Raw genomic sequence first — 16133 nt, 5'->3', positions numbered from 1 at the left:
TTCAATCTTGGTTTCATCAGACCAGAAAATCTTGTTTCTCATGGTCTGAGAGTCCTTTAGGTGCCTTTTGCTCTGTCAGAGTGACCATTGGGTTCTTGGTCACCTCCGTGATGATGTCCCTTCTCCCCCTATTGCTCAGTTCACCCAGAAACTTGAAGCTGGTGACTCGCTCCACCTCAGTCCCGTTGATGAGGATGGGGGTGTGTGTGCCAGCTTTTTGACTTCCTGAAGTCCACAATGAGCTCTTTGGTCTTCCTGGTGTTGAGAGCCAGGTTGTTGTCGGTGCACCACACTGTTAGGTGCTGGACCTCCTCCCTGTAGGCCGTCTCATCGTTGTTGCTGATGAGACCAATCACTGTTGTGTTGTCTGCAAACTTAACAATGGTGTTTGAGCCATGTACAGGTGTGCAGTCGTAGGTGAAGAGGGAGTAAAGGAGGGGGCTCAGCACACAGCCTTGTGGAACGCCAGTGTTCAGGGTGAGGGTTGAGGAGGTGTGGTTATGTAGCCTAACAGACTGCAGCCTGTTGGTTAGGAAGTCAATCAAGTCATAGAAACATCTCAAGGATGATCCTATGGAAAAAGGATGCACCTGAGCTCAATTTATTTCAAGTGTCATAGCAAAGGGTCTGAATACGTATGTAAATGTGATATTTCAGTTTTTTATTTTTAATAAATTAGCAAACATTTCTAAAAACCTGTTTTCGCTTTGTCATTATGGGGTATTGTGTGTAGATTGATGAGGAAACAAATGAATTGAATCCATTTTAGAATAAGGCGGAAAAAGTGTGGGAGTGTGGTGTGGAAAAAGTGAAGGGGTCTGAATACTTTCCGAATGCACTGTATGTCTCCTGCTTCATCAGCCCATTTTATCTGTAAACTTCATGGTGATGAAAACATTTTTCATAATTTGGTTTTAATCCAGAGACTAGAGAAATTGTCCAAGTCCTTAATAAGACCGACTGTAGTAGTAATCTGGATTGAGGACTCAAGAAAAAGCTTGAATCGTCCGCATACATTGACACTTTTGTCTTCAAGCCCTGAATATCTAACCCTTTGATCATATTATTGGATCTGATTTTAGTTGCTAGTATTTCGTTGGCCATTACAAACAAATATGGAGATAATGGACAACCTTGTTTAACACCTCTTGACAATACTCTCTAAGTCTCTTTTTGAAATCCGCTATGAAGACCAGGCCTGGTTTCTTTGATGTTCATAATTATTTCAAGTAATTGTCGTATGTTATCTCTAATGTCCATGCAGAAATCCTGTCTGATCATGATGAATAATGTCCTCTTCCAGGAAAATGTGGCCTTCTGTAAGCCCTTTTTGTGCAATTCATACAACATAGTTTCAACAAATTTCTTGCTAAACACATATGTGGGAAGGAGGGGGGCATGTATTGCCCATCTCTAGTGAAACCTATGGTTATAATTGTAACATGAAGTACAACCTGCGCATCTCCAGTACATTAGCATACGGTACTACCCAAGTTAGCCTAACATGCCTGGTGGAGCTTGCTTGAATTCTGGTCCCATTTGACTTCATTTCTGAAAACGTGTGTAATGGAAACAGAACTACGGCTAGCTCCAGGCAGCATTGCTAAAATAACATCAACAGCAACTAATAAACAGTGACAATTTGTCAACAAAGCACACATGGTGAGTGTGTTAGGCATTTCCACAGATCCACCAACTGGTCATTAAAGCATTATTTTATCAAAGCAGCACCCAGTAGAAGTCATAATAGTAATTTTCAGTTATGGACTGAAATGTCACACCAATTTACATACATATAGACATTTACAGTGTTCTATAGACCTATACAATACACAATGTTCTTTTTACACAGTTAAAAACAAGAAAGCTCAAGTGCAACACAGAGTGGTTTTACAGTCATTAGGGGTTGTATTTAGTGGCTTGTAAATGTCCAAAGGGCAGTAGGACTAAGGTGTGTGTGTGTGTGTGTGTGTGTGTGTGTGTGTGTGTGTGTGTGTGTGTGTGTGTGTGTGTGTGTGTGTGTACGTGTGTACGTGTGTACGTGTGTACGTGTGTACTGTTCTATATGCAATAACATGGATGTTGGCCTAAATTTGGTACAACCAGGGTTGGGCCAAGTGAACTTTGTGTTCAAATTATGATCTCAATAATATATCTCACCAATTGCCGGGAATGGCACATTGGGTGTGGGTGAGAAGGCTGTACCAGTAAAGTGACGTGAGATACTTTGGACTTTGCCATGGCAACATGACACAAAGGCAATTTCCGAGCCATAACGTTGACCACCTTGCCACGCCTCTTAGTCTATTAGCCAGTCTAGTATTTACATTTCTCCCAATAATGTTTGCTTTTATTGCAAGACACTTATGACACCAATGTCAAAGTCTGAAATGAATCAGTTTCTCATAGTGGATTTCGTTCCTGTTGGCTGAAACCAACAGAACATTTGTTGAGTTCATCACCGGGGCCTGTACATTTTGATGAACAGCAACTTTAACCCAAAATTAACCCATCCCTTTATTGATGGAGATCTTCAATCTTTGAACATTCTTAATGTATTATAATACCCCCGAGGTATTCCATGCATAAATAACTACGTGGAGCTTTAAAGACAGTAATAAACGTTTATTTCACAAGGCAGATTAACCAGGAAATTGTATTTCCCCATTCCAACCTTCAAAAGCTTTTCCCTATCATAAATCATCCCAAATAAAGTTAATACGTTTGTTTGCTTTTTGGGTGTCCACATTTTCAGACCACACTGCTTTTATATGGAAATTCCCCATCGGCATAAACTGTGAACTACTAATGTGAACTATGTTGTTTTGGGAGTTGCTGCCCTCTCTTGCCACACTGAACATTTGAAAATGTACATTTGTATGTTTTTCTAATCGCGGAAAACATGTGCATATCCTTGTAAACGGACAAAATATAAAATAGGTATATAAAGGCCGGTGCTCAACCTCAACAGGAGATAGTGCTTCGCTGAACTTTCTTTATCTTGTTATCTGATTCTGTGATCGCTACCGATTTATCATGGCCATTTACCTCTATTTTAAAGGGCTAATTCACTTTTACACCTTATAGTTCCTTACCCTGAAAATAGTCCATGGGCCAGGATAAACTGTCATCCATGGTACAGAGTGGTTTAAATAGTCACTACTAATTTCAGCTAACTTTAGCCACCGCTAACAAAAAAATCATTGGGTGTGAATGGGATCGAGAGATCAAGTTCAACATTTATGCCATATCACCTCACAGTAATTACCAACCAAAGTCAGAATGTTCATTTGAGTTGATTTGGCCATCCAATGTTGAACTTTGTCTCTTGATCCCATACAATCCCAGTTGTAATTTGCAGTGATAGGACAACTTTGGTTTGTATGCATTGATGTTGAGGCATATATGATAATTGATTTGTTATAGCTGTCCTATTCATCTATGGCAGTAACTTGTAAGTTGCAGGTATAGTCCAGTCATTGAAGTGTCCAGTTCTAAATGTCAAATTAGTTACTTGGATATGTGACACTGGCACAAACATTTTTGGAAATGCTTTCAGTTGTCTGTTTGATTATGTAAAAAAACTCATCTAGTTCTAAAATGAAGAGATCTCCCCATGCATTAGCCTAATCTCCCTTTAAAGTGTTATATGAGTGTAGTGACTACAAGAAATAGGAAACCCAGGACTACTACTTATATACTGCATCAGTATCACTCAATTTATAAAGCGGTCAAAATCTGATTTACATCTTTTGTTGGGACTTATCAACTTTTTTTTTACTCTAATTTTCCAGTGACGCCCATGATGATGCTGAGCTGGAGTACGAGATGTACCTGAGCTCAGAACTGCTCTATGGACTAGGGTCAGAAGTAACATAGAGATAGGGTTTCAAAGGTTGCCACTGGGCGCAGCCATGGTTTTGTTATAATAAAGGATGACTGGAATTCCAAGAGGTTACTTCTGTCTGAAGGTAAAATGGGATACAATCCAGGATTCATCCTGTTTTTTATTACTTTAATACGTTTTTATGTTTAACTTTTAGTAAAGGTTGAGCATGTCTGTGCATGACGTCTTTAACCTCAACATTGAGCCAATAAAAGATTTGAGCCTCCCATAATAATTTATTGACCATAGAGTTTGAGATAACATGGTGTGTTCACAGCTTGAGGGACCTTAAAGATCTTAGAGAACACTTTTGAAACAACACCTACATTTCTGTGTGTATTGGAAAGGCCCTGAGGTGCGGCTTCGTAATCGTTTTACTACATTTTACAAACAATGTTTGTCAAAGTTTTAATAAAATAAATTGGGGACTAGCGCAACTGGCAATACATTTATAAAGCGGAAAAAAGCATGAATCGAACTTCCTTGGTACAACACTTACTTGGTTTACTTGAATACATGTCACTCACTCTAGTATTAACTTCTTCTCCATGGTCTGATATATAGTGCATTCGGGAAGTATTCAGACCCCTTAACTTTTTCCACATTTTGTTATGTTACAGCCTTATTCTAAAATGGATTCAATTCATTTTATCGCACACTTAAGGACAATAACATCTTAGTTCATTTCATAGTTGCTGTGTACAAAAATCATACATAAAAGTAACCAGTGAGAATGTTTAGTTATGTAACTGCCTTAAGTTTCGTTTTACAGTGAAATTGTAGTGAGGTTGATGGTTTTCAGCAGCACACTGCCATGTCTGTACTGCTTAGTTATACTGCTTTGTTTATAAATAACCTCATGTTTTCTGTGGTGTTTACCCCGAGTGATGGGTCAGCCAATAAACTAGTTTCACTGATAGCGGATTGTGCATGGCTTTAAAACCATAACAAGATAAAAAATAAGGTGGAGGATAATGGTCCTCTGTAGACCAGAAGAGTAACTTGAAGTAGACGCTTGCTGTTGTGAGGAGGTTTTCCAGACGAAATTCACTATTAGATCCAGAAAACTTTGGCTATTTACACAAGTCATATCTGATTCCACATGACAACCCTATACCAACAGGGTATGAATCAACCCTATACTATAGGCATTAGCTTGGGTAGCTATGTCTTCAGGGTTCAGGCAGGGCATCTCAGTAGTAGTGTGATCTCTCTTATCACCGCCATTACACTCACCCCTCTTTGACCTCCTCTACAGAGAGACGCATCCAGGTCATGGCACCAATGTGACAGAGGCAGGGTTTGAACCTGGGCCCCCTGCATGGAAGACATGCACAAACTTGCTAAGCTACAACCTTGGCATTAGCTCACAGAGCTATGTTTTTAGGTCTCAGGCAGGACATCTCAGTGTGTGATCTCTCTTATCACATCTGTTACCCTATACTACAAATATCTCAGGTCAGTGCCCACTGAACTAGGCTACAAATGAATTTGGCCTGGCCTTAGGGGGCATTCTGAAACTATGTGTGTGTGTAAAATACGTTGGAATGATGTTGTCAGGAATAGTGCATAGTAAAAAAGTGATTTCTTGGTTACATCATTTTTGATTATAATGTCTAGGCCTATATCATATACGTTATAAACTATAGAGAGTAGCCTATTCTCTATTTCTTAGGTGGTGGTGTTTCTTTGTATTTGCGCTGTAGTAAACGCATATTCGAATAATTCTATTTTAAAAGATCTGAAAAGAAGGTAAGTGGCAGCTTCATTTCCCACCTGAAAAAACTCACAGCGCACTGCAAAACGGCGTATAGACATATAATTTGGTATTCTGGTCAATCTTAGACTGCATTCCAAGTTGGAAACGGTGCCGCCCTTTGCGAGCTGGGGCATATTGTTAAAACTGGCGGTGAGAAATACCTGAGCTATCAGTATTCCGGGACGGGATAGACGAGGCGACCCATTCTGAAGTTGTTGAATACCATTAGCCTACCTTCTTTTGTCTTTTTTAATTTTAATTTTAATTTTATTATTATTCTTTTGCATAATTCATTCGTCTTTTTTGGTGACCAAGATGTTTATCTATAAACGCATTATTTTTTGCTGGCTTACGGTGTCTCTTTTCGTAGGTAAGTGCAACGGTCTCACCTGATGATTGGATAGCATGTGCCATAACAGGTTGATTTTTACACACTATTCGAATCGGAAATTAAACGGAAACAGTAAACATAATACCTTAATCGGACATATGAATTACAGATAATCTGAGAGTTACAAATAGCCTATTTGTATGAAAATGGGTTTAAACAACGTTATTTCTTTCATTTCACTCTGGAAAAAATGACTGTGCATAATTAGACATTTCAAATGTCAGTATAATCCAATAAATTGCAGTAAATCTGGTGAAAGGCAGAGCATGTCTACAAAACAATTGGTTCTCAAACAAAGTATAGTCCTATCCTACAATAATATGAGTAATGCGCATCATTGGTAGTAGTAGGCTAGACTTCGTCAGAGACTATACTAAAACGTGTCCATAACCAGGTTAGACTAGTTCCTGTCGGGAAGTGTTTTTGATATATTTTCATTTGTCTATAGACAAGCTCAAAGTTAATATGTAATTCAGCAAGTATCTCTGCAGGTTGAAGACAAGCAGCATAGCAAACATTAACTAGCCTCTTTCATCACAGGAAGGATTTGGGGTCTTGTGGTTTCCATGGAGCAGTTCCATCGCCATTGCAATATGTTTCATTGTTCGATTGATTGTGTTGTATTGATACAAACATAAAAGATAAAAAAAATAAAAAAAGCTTGGCACTGAACAGCCTGACTCCCCTACACATATTTAAAATCATAGGTTTGGTTTAACCATGGGCTAAGGTTTTGGCTCTTACACCAATCCTACGATTTTAAATATGTGTGTGGGAGTGAAGTTGAAGCTGGCATTTCGATTATAAATCAATGGGGTGTCCTTTGTCTTCACCCAAAGCATGATAATTTAACTACTATTAAGAATGATTACTGAGGCTGTTTGGAGAAGTTGTTGTCGCTAGGTAGACTCTTAAGTTCATGCACATTTATTGATGCAATAAATGGCAGTATTTGTTAATATGCAAATTAGGTGGTTTTATAAATCGTATGATTTTATGTAATGACACAACAAACAAAAATGGTGTCTTATGATGTTGACATGGTGTTCCTTAATAGAAGAAAATATGTAAAATATGATTAAAGTTGAATTCTTAGATGACCACCAAAACAGATTGAACCCCATTTAAATTATTTGGTTCTTGGATTTCAATAGTTTATGTGCTGTAACTTAATGTGGAGGTGGATTTAAAACATTCCAAAAGTGTTGTGTATCTGCACTGAAATGCCAGTTGTTAAATTGATCAGAATGAGATGACTTTTGCTAATGCACGTAATTGCCAATAGGATGTGTATAGTCAAAGAAAGTTCAAGCAGGAGCAAGGCATTTGGTCATCCCTAGCGCAAGGCTTACATGTCGATGGGTTTCTCTTGACTCATTAGAAAACACAAAGCTGTGACTTTTACTGATGCTGCTAGGATGCTGCTAGCTTGACCACGCCACCACTTGACCACGCTACCACTTGTTGCCACACAACCCTTCAAATGGTTTATCCTTACACTGATTGTACTGTTTGAGGCTATACTATGCTGCTATTTATCTATAGCAGCATAGTATAGCTTCTTTGCTTCAGATTGTGGCTCTACAAAGGTTACTTGTGTGGAGAATTAAAAACAGTCAGTACAGCTAAATCATCTTTGAGTTGGCCATTGTAAACCGCACACAAGTCTTTAATTGGCACGTTCTGTTCTGAGTGGATACCAGCAGCTCATTTGAATACCTATCTCTAGGTGTTCTGTAATCAGGACTACAACCAGCACTGCTTGATGGCATACCGACTATTTCAGGAATGTGGTCTAATCCCCCTTTGTAAGCAGGAGATGTTACCACGGTAACTCAGGAGAGCACTGGCCCTCCATCCTGTCTAGTCGGCTAATGCTCAAATGACTCAGCAGCCAGTGAAGACCCCAATGACTCAGGTGCCAAAGAACTCTGTTTGATCCAGGCCTCAATTATTCATAAAAGTGTAGACTATAATGACTCTGCAAGCCTTGCTTTTTTATTGTTATTTTATTATTATTACGAATGCACTCTTCAGGGTGAAAGGAGGAAAATTGTGTACCATGACCACCTGGTTAGAGTGGAGGTCAGGAAGTTGTTTTTTCCTTGTGTTTTGGTTTCTTTCTAGGTAAACGAAAGGCAATACCCATTAACCCATAAATACTGTGTTCTTATTGGGCTGATATATTTCTCTTTTATCCTTTTGATATACATGCATCAGTTGACCTTGCTGTGTTGTTTGGTAGACTTCAATGATTCATTAGAAATGGAGAAACTCATGTTGTTAATGTATTGAAAGACATTTTTGGATATAAGCAATAGTTTTTATTATGAGGCTGTGACTTATTAGAGTTAGAATGTGATCCTTCTTAGGGGGTCTGTCCGTGTCCCATCTTAGGTGCACAGTGAGGGCTGTGCAGGTGGAGGGGAGAGATCTGGGGTGGTCGGGGGTTGCTGCTGGGGGTCAGATGGCCGGTTTCAATGGGGGCCTTTCAGAGACCTGTGAGATTGTGTCTTCAGGTTTGCACAAACCCATGCACGCATGCACGCAAGCACGCACGCACGCACGCACGCACGCACGCACGCACGCACGCACGCACACACACACACACACAGGGTCTGCTTATCAGCTCTATCAATGATTCACGTTTTAAATCACTCTGAATTGTGACGCATGATGAAATGTCTGTTGAAGAATTGTCTCAACAAGATAATCAGTTTTTGTCTGTGGGCAAAGGCACATTCTGGATACTGCATGACCTATTCTGCAGCTGTTTGTGCACAAGCTGTTTTCAGCAATGTCGTAAAATCATAATAACGGCTAAATATGTCTTTCGAGGTCAATATTATACTATCGATCTGAAAAATAGGAATTCATGTTATTTGAATCTGTTAGTTTCTTGCTGTTGGTTTTGCAATCCCTTATCTTATCTCAGTGTTCTTGTGGTTTATGGAATGACTTTTGAAGTTACCTCAACATTTGTGTGGTATTTGGGTCTTTATGTCTGAGTAAAAAATGTCATGTCATTACATTACGGTATGTATGGGTCGTTAGGCGGCCCTTTGGATAGAGAGAGGTTGTCAAATTAGTAGGAGTGTACCAATAATTATTAGATACGTAAGTGTCAAAGCCATGTACAATACCTTTGTACTCACTGAACCATTGTTTTCAAGGTGGCTTTCATTTTGACCCAATTCATGCCCCTAATTGTCATTATAGACATAATTGTCTTTGTTTATGTTGTCTTTATATTATTGTTAACCATTGTAGAATTTCACTTTCACTAAAGAGGGTGAATGCTCCCTTTTTACCAGCCAGTGAACACTGTTTGGTAACCAAGCGATTAATCAATTTAGTCATATCACTCAATGCACTGAGCAGGTTGCCTACCTGCCGTACAAACAAACACTGTCTACACTTTACATACTCCTTTATTGTCAGTGATTGCAAAATGGGTTGGTTTTATGGTTGGCTTTTTCTTTCAGAGTGATACCTGTAAATATGGAGAGCAGAGTTGGCAGTTGAAGGGATATGGAGAGCAGAGTTGGCAGTTGAAGGGATATGGAGAGCAGAGTTGGCAGTTGAAGGGTACACAATGTGGAGTGTAACTGTAGCTGGGTGCTTCAAGTCGTGCTCGCTAGCTTTGTTCTGCTCACCAGGCCCCTCTAGGTCTCTTGGGACTGAGCTGTACAATCATGGGCCGAACCCACAGCACTCGAAATAAAGACCCTATTCTTTTGCTATTCCCATGCTGTTGTTCTGCAAAAGCATATCTGTGGATATTGAATGAAAGGGTGTGTGTTTGTGTGAGTGTGAGAGAAGTGCATGTTCGTCAGTGTGTCTGTATAATGTCTAGGCCTACTTATTATTGTGTGTTGGGCTGGGTGTCCGCTTGAGTCGAGATTACTGATTAATCTGTGTCTTCTGCTATTCTTCTTTTCTTTTTTTTTTAAAGCCATCTTGTCTTCTATGATTTTAGACTGTGTAGGCTTAGTGCATTCAGTCAATTCTCAGTGATTCCTCTTATCACCGGACTGATTGCTCTGTTTTTTGGTGGAAGGAAGAGAGAGTCTGATCTCCTTCTCTTCAGAGGTGAACTCCCTTTGAGTGTGTCAGTTTAGTATGTGTACACGCCCATTGCTGCATTTTTATTTGCTCACAATTTAAAGGTGACTCAACGTTTATGGTCCCTGATGGTCTTGTGACAAGGTTACACATCCTGTATTTAGCAACCCTGGTGCTTAAAGGAGCTAAACATGACATTCTCACTGTTCTACAGAATATACTAGCCTTGAAAAACCTGCAGGAATTGTGAAGTGATAGTGTTGATAAATAATAGCTCCCTACCAATGTTTTGAATAATAGCTCCCTAACAGTGTTTTTGATTGGCTATTAATGTATTGATGCCTTTTACGGAAATTAGGCAAATCCAAACTATTCATAGCAAATATTTATTAGGTAACAATTTATTTTAATGAACCCACATTTGCACTTATTTGTAGCTTCTAAGTGTTTACTTTCTACCCAGCCCCTCAAGACACCCACACAAGAATGTTTTTGGGGGCTTTATACCGTCCTCAAATTTTACCAGGGTTTTGTGGTATTACCGCGAAAAACGCGGGAGCCGCCATTGAAAAATGACATTATTTATGTGGTGACACATACGGCTATACCGTATGACATTTAGCCTAAACAATCAGTCACACAGGGATGTCTGTCTGTCACACAGGGATGAGCAAATCATTATCAGTCATTATTAACCAATGAATATCTTTTGGAGTTAGATATAACGTAATGTTAACTTGTGTTAGTTAGTCATGTGACCACTTGTGTTGAATTCGCTTCATCATGTCCAAACCTCTAACTTTTCCTATTATTTGTGATTGTGATGAATTCTGTGGTTTTGGTTGTTTTTCAGTTTTTTCTTTTATATCTCCCAAATAGATACAACGCCATTCCAACGACCACCTCTCTTTTGTATGCCATTCATTTTCTCTATGTTTCAGGCGAACAAGCGGGTGTATCTGTAGACGGATTTTGTTGGCGCCAGCCTTGATTTAAATGTGTATACCTATTTACAATTGAATGAACATGCCTGGCAGACATCCTGAAGAAATCACACCCCCACCCTTTGTCAATTCCTTTGCGATTGCAATGTATCTCACACCTTTGTTGGGAATGATACTTAAGGAGAGGGAGAGCAATGTTCTTTGAGTTACTTGGGTTAGGTCCATGGCCACCAGTCTCCTGTGTTGTCCCCGTCACACATCTATGTATGGTTAAAACGTAGTCATATGTTGCTTTGAAACTGTTAAATTGGTAATTTTGAGAGACGTCAACAAAGTGTTAAAGAGTCAGAACCCCCACAAGGCAGCTCGACCAGACACTGTCTCCCCCTCCACACTGAAGCACTGTGCAGACCAGCTGTCTCCAGTGTTTACAGACATCTTTAACACCTTACTGGTCGAATGCATGGTACCTGCGTCCTTCAAAACATCCACCATCATCCCAGTTCCCAAAAACCAGAGGATCACAGGCCTTAATGACTACAGACCAGTCGCCCTAAACTCTGTGGTAATGAAGACCTTTGAGCGCCTCGTGCTCACCCACCTCAAGGCCATCACCAACCCCCTCCTCGACCCACTGCAGTTTGCCTACAGAGCCAACAGGTCTGTAGACGACACAGTCAACATGGGACTCCACTTCATCCTCCAGCACCTAGACTTCCCCGGCACCTACGGCAGGATCCTGTTTGTGGATTTCAGCTCCGCATTCAACACCAGCCCCAGCTCTCCTCTAGGACAAGCTATCCCAGCTGAGCGTGCCTGAGCCCACCTGCAGGTGGATCACTGACTTCCAGACAGACAGGAAGCAGCACATGCGGCTAGGCAAGCTTGTCTCAGAGCCCCGGACCATCAGCACTGGAGCCCCACAAGGCTGTGTGCTCTCTCCTCTACTCTTCTCCCTCTACACCAGGGGCGCCCAATACGTCGATTACGATCGACCGGTCTATCGCGAGAGTAGTGCAGGTCGATCGCGTGACATTAAAAAAATCACGTCGTATTACGACGTGATTTCTTTTTTTACGACGGACATTTGTGCTTCAGCACGGTACGAGGCAATTGAGCCAGTGTGGGTGCGCCACTTGATTGACGTACAATGCGGCCAGTCTGAGATCGCTTCTCTTCTACGGGTCACGTGTCACCATGCATTCGCGGTTAAACACGCTACCTACTGCAAAACTCCAGCGAGCTAAGTGACCTAGTTAGCCTTCCAATTTATATATACTCAAGAAGGGATATAAAAATGAGTGGGGGAGCTGGACCAAGTAAGAAGCCAAAAACTTACCACTTCCATGCGGAATGGGAGGAGGACTTTTTTTTCACCATGTCTCATATATATATATATATATATATATAGCATTTTTTAATGTAGGTAGATCATTATGACCTGGTCATTTTGAAAGTAGCTCGCAAGCCGAAAAAGTGTGGGCACCTCTGCTCTACACCAAGAGCTGTACCTCTAGCCACCCTTCTGTCAAACTCCTGAAGGTTGCGGATGACAGAACCCTCATTGGATTAATCTCCAATGGGGATGAGTCCGCCTACAGAGAGGAAGTTGACAGCCTGGCTTCCTGGTGCAGCCAGGACAACTTAGAGCTGAACGCCCTAAAAACTGTAGAGATGGTAGTAGACTTCAGGAGAAGCCCAGCCCCAACCGCCGCCCTCATCATGTGTGACTCCCCAGTTAACACTGTGGAGTGATTCAGATTCCTGGGGACAATAATTTCACAGGACCTCAGGCGGGCGGAGAATATCACCTCCACCATCAAGAAAGCCCAGCAGAGGACTCTACCTGCAGCAGCTGAAGAAATTCAACATGCTGCAGAAAGTGATGGTCGAGTTCTACATGGCCATAATTGAGTCATCGATCATCATCTGGTTCGCTGCCTCCACTGCCAAGGACAAAGGCAGACTGCAGCGGACTATTCGGTCAGCTGAGAAGGTCATCTGCTGCAACCTGCCATCTCTCCTGGACCTGTTTGACTCCAGGACCAGTAAGAGAGCAGGAAAGATCATAGCTGATCCTTCCCATCCTGGTCACCACCTCTTCCATAGACTTCCATCCGGCAAAATGTTCCAGTCAATCAAGACCAAAACCTCGCGCCACCTGAACAGTTTCTTCCCCATGGCAGTGGGGCTCACAAACAAGCTCCCTGCCTCTCACTGACTCTGGGTCTTCCACCCCCCACCCCACCCCTGCCCCACACCACCCTGTCACACACACACACACACACAATGCACTGACAGTGTAATTCATAATTATTTAAAATTATTCCAATTTATAGTGTACATGCCCCATACCCATTTCACAGCCTCTAGCCTCATTGTCACTTAGCCTCACACAGCCTACAAAATGTATTGTTTTATTGTTCTATTTTGTACATTTGTAAATTTGTTATTGCTATTTTGTTAATATTTAGCTATTTTGTAAATTTCTTGTCAATATTTGCTATTGTTTTTTATGTCCCATGCACCAACCTCACTAAGTCAATTTCCTGTATGTGCAAATATACTTAAAAGTATTCTGATTTTGATTCTTGATACTCTATTCTCATTCTTCCTATGTGCATTAATGTGATGTTGTGCGCTAGATAAAGGTTCTGTTAAAACAGCACGACATAATCGTGACCAGGCTATCACAGAGTTGAATCTAGGATCCAAAATGATCGAATGTGGGATGAGCAAATCATTATCAGTCATTATTAATCATGAAATATCTTTTGGGGTCAGATATAATGTAATGTTAACTTGTGTTAGTTGGTCATGTGACCACTTGTGTTGAGTTATACACTGTATATATTAGTTCATGTACAACTGTTTGAAGTAATTATTGGGAAGAAATGTATGTCTTATTTTTGACCCGTCCTCTATTCTTCAGCATTTAAATAACGAGTATATGGATATTCTCTAATATTTATTTATAGAATTTAGAATTCAGAAGATCATATTGTAACAACCCTGTATAAGGCCCCGTTAGCATCTCAATTGCTAGCACTGCCGGTTGACAAGCAGAAAATCGAGTTGGATTCCCACTTTGGCCATACTACTCTACCCTGCCGTTCCCTACAATATGTCCATTATATTTCCCTTATATTCCTCTTTTTGACACACACCAGAAACTGACTCCACCATAGCAAATCCAACCAACATAGCAGCCGGTGGCGTGAGCACCACAGAAGCCAGCGCCGTGAGCACCACAGCAGCCGCAAGCACCACAGAAGCCCCCGCCGTGAGCACCACAGCAGCCGTAAGCACCACAGAAGCCCCCGCCGTGAGCACCACAGCAGCCGTAAGCACCACAGAAGCCCCCGCCGTGAGCACCACAGCAGCCGTAAGCGCCACAGAAGCCCCCGCCGTGAGCACCACAGCAGCCGTAAGCGCCACAGAAGCCCCCGCCGTAAGCACCACAGCAGCCGTAAGCGCCACAGAAGCCCCCGCCGTGAGCACCACAGAAGCAGTTACAACACGCCCAGGTTTGTCATCAAAGACAAAGTCTACACCTTCAAGACACCACTGTCGTTGTGAGGCGTTATGTCAGTTATGACACCTCTGTCATAACAAAAGTATGTCATGAATGGACAAAAACATGACACTCAACAAAAGATTGCACAACACTGTACAAAAGCAGCCAATTACTTTATCCATCCCTATCTCTTGTACAGCTGAGATGACTACCACGGCCTTCCAACTCCAGCCCTCAATAGTGTCCTCTAGTGATCAGGAAAACGTATTTTAGACTATTGAGACTACCAATGTCTCCTCTCTTTTCTACTCTACAACCTGATTTGGGGTGTATTATTAGTGTTAAAACGCCTCTTCTCCTCCCGCTATTGTTTTCCCTTTCAATTTTGTTTACAGACAGGTGAAGGAGAAAAGACAGGAGAGGAAGCCACTTCAGACTATTAAGACACCTAGAGGCCACCTCTCATCTCCTCTCTGCTCAACAATATTTTTTTTGAATGTGTTATTGTGCCTAAAATTCTAACTCAGTGAAAACCTGATCCCCTTCAGCAAGAGCCACAAAACCCCAATTATCTTACTGAAGTGCGTTGAAGTTCACGTGGTGGAGTCATCCTAGTTAACAACCAAAGATTTGCTGTCACAACACAAACTGCCCCATAGCTCCTTTAGTGCTCTCTCAATCCCATTGTGTACTGTAGAACTTACAATATACCTCTCTGCCACTAGGGGCGGGCATCAAGTGAGTGCAACATTGCGTAAAATAACGAGTATATGGAGCGAAAGTCTTCTCTAATGTTTATTTATCGAATTTAAAATTCCGGAGATCATTTTGTAACAACCCTGTATAAGCCCCCGTTAGCATCTCAGTTGCTAGCACTGCCGGTTGGCAAGCAGAAAGTCGTGAGTTGGATTCCCACTTTGGCCAAACTACTCTACCTTGCCATTTAATACAATATGTTTTTCCCTTGTATTCAGAAGCCGTGAGCACCACAGCAGCCGTAAGCAACACAGCAGCCGTGAGCACCACAACAGCCGTAAGCAACACAGCAGCCGTGAGCACCACAACAGCCGTGAGCAACACAGCAGCCGCAAGCACCACAGAAGCCGTAAGCAACACAGCAGCCGCGAGCACCACAGAAGCCGTAAGCAACACAGCAGCCGCGAGCACCACAGCAGCCGTAAGCAACACAGCAGGCGTGAGCACCACAGCAGCCGTGAGCACCACAGCAGCCGTGAGCAACACAGCAGGCGTGAGCACCACAGCAGCCGTGAGCAACACAGCAGCCGTGAGCACCACAGCAGCCGTAAACAACACAGCAGCCGTGAGCACCACAGCAGCCGTAAACAACACAGCAGCCGTGAGCACCACAGCAGCCGTAAACAACACAGCAGCCGTAAGCACCACAGAAGCAACAACACACCCAGGTTTGTCATCAAAGTCTACACCTTCATGACACCACTGTTGTAGTGAGGCTGCTGTGTAGGGATGTTATGTCAGTTCAATCATAATGCAAGCTGCTACCTCTGTCATAACGAGTATGTCATGAATGGACAAAAACATGACACACAAAA

The sequence above is a fragment of the Argentina silus genome, assembly GCF_951799395.1.
Source record: "Argentina silus genome assembly, chromosome: 16".
In the NCBI taxonomy this organism is placed as follows: Eukaryota; Metazoa; Chordata; class Actinopteri; order Argentiniformes; family Argentinidae; genus Argentina; species Argentina silus.
The sequence above is the reverse complement of the archived record's forward strand: the minus strand, read 5'-3'. Positions refer to the sequence as shown.